This window comes from Aptenodytes forsteri, unplaced genomic scaffold, assembly GCF_000699145.1.
Source record: "Aptenodytes forsteri isolate BGI_AS27 unplaced genomic scaffold, ASM69914v1 Scaffold257, whole genome shotgun sequence".
NCBI classification, from domain to species: domain Eukaryota; kingdom Metazoa; phylum Chordata; class Aves; order Sphenisciformes; family Spheniscidae; genus Aptenodytes; species Aptenodytes forsteri.
In genome coordinates, this window is record NW_008795194.1 from 4,165,518 (window position 1) to 4,167,290 (window position 1,773).

Sequence of the window (1,773 nt, forward strand, 5' to 3'; positions counted from 1 at the left end):
CCGCCAGCGCTCCCCGCGCGCTTCCGTGTGTGTGGCGTGGGGTGGCGGCAGGCCTCTCAGCCGGGCCGAGCCCCTTCGCGCTTCCCTCGCAGCCCTGCGGCGTGGGCACCAACGCGGCCCCGACAGCCTCGCAACCGAGATGTGCCCGGCCCCCGTGGTCTTTCACTGGGAGCTGGGTGGCCAAGCACCTCTGGAGACCTGGATTGCGCCTTGCCAAGTTAGTCAGGGACTCGTAACAGGACCGGCGGCAGGGAAACGCTGTTTGAAGTGTCTTACGCTAACGGCCCAGCTATGGGGTTTTTCCCTCTTTCCTCTCAGAAATAGCTTTAATTTGCAGCATACAAACTTGCAGGGTGTCCTCGCTCGCAGCTGAGGAATCATCTTTAAATCTTCAATGCTAAATGTAAAAGTCTGAGTTCTCTTTTAATTTGGTTTTGGATGGTAATTTTTTTGAATCTGTGCTCCTGTATCCTAACCTGTAAAACAGATAAAAAACTTTAGTTCTGGGTGAAGTATTCACACCATTTAGTTTTAGAAGTGCTGCAGAAAAAAATGCACTAAATGCCTGCGTTTGCCATCAAAGCTCTAGTTTTGTTTGCCTTGTACTCTGTTGTAATAGAGATACCGCCTCCCTCTTGAGATAGCAAGGGATAGATGGTACTGTCAAGGTGAAACAGATTTATCTTCTGACACTCTAATAGGACTAATTGTCCCTCCAGAGCAGATCAGTGTTGGATCATATACCGTGCTTAATCACGCCTCGTGTTTGGCTGCTTTGGCAATATCTTCTTTGCCCTCTCATTCTTCAGCACTTCACGTGTGCTGTTCTGCTTCAGCATATTCAGGTTTTGAATGTGGAGTGGGGTGAAACTCAATTCTGAGCGTTTATAAAGCGTGGGCCACATTGCAAGAATTGTGCACACTTACTGTGAATTGAAGTGTGAAGAGCATAATCTTGCATTTTTCAGAGCAAATATGTGTCTATGTATACTGGCCTTGCAGTCAAAGAGAACAGTTTTACTGTAATTAAATAGATATTTGATAAGGTATTTTCACTTCTTCACAATAAATGTGCAGAAAACACATACAGGAAAAATTGTCGTTACGAAAGAAATAATGAGTACAAGTTATTTCTTTTTGAAATAGAATGGAAATTGTCACTTTCACTTATGTGACCAAAAATGTTACTGTAGCAAAAGGTAGAAGATCACAGGTAATGAGCTCTTGTGGTGTTTCATATAAACTTCCCATTTGAAGTCTGTTATCTAATAAGTAAATATTCAACAATAACTGTGAATGCTTTACACACAATAGACTCTTATATTAATATGTAGCTCACTTCTGCTAAAAGTCAGTAGCCCTCTAAAATAGCAAACTGCAGAACCCTTCCTTCCGTGTGTGCTGGCCAACTGAGAGCATCTGCTCCTCCTTCATTTCAAAATTACAGTGTCAGGAATTCCCTACAACTTCTGGAATATAGGAGGGCAGCAAATAAAAAATAATAATCTAATAATACTAGTGAAATTTTAAAATGTTATTACTACCAACTTTCTTATTACTCTACTGTCTATTTTTGTAGCCAGAAATAGGCTGTAGTACTTGTTGTCATTAACGGTAGAAGCCAAGCAGCAAAGGAGCTTGTTACAGTTGCTGAAGCATCGTGGAAAACATTTAGTTTCCTCCTTCATTAAAAGCAAAGCCCAGAAATAGGTCTTTCCCCCCCCCCCCCCCCCCCACCAAGTGTCTACTGCTGGGTGTTGGTAGAAACTAATT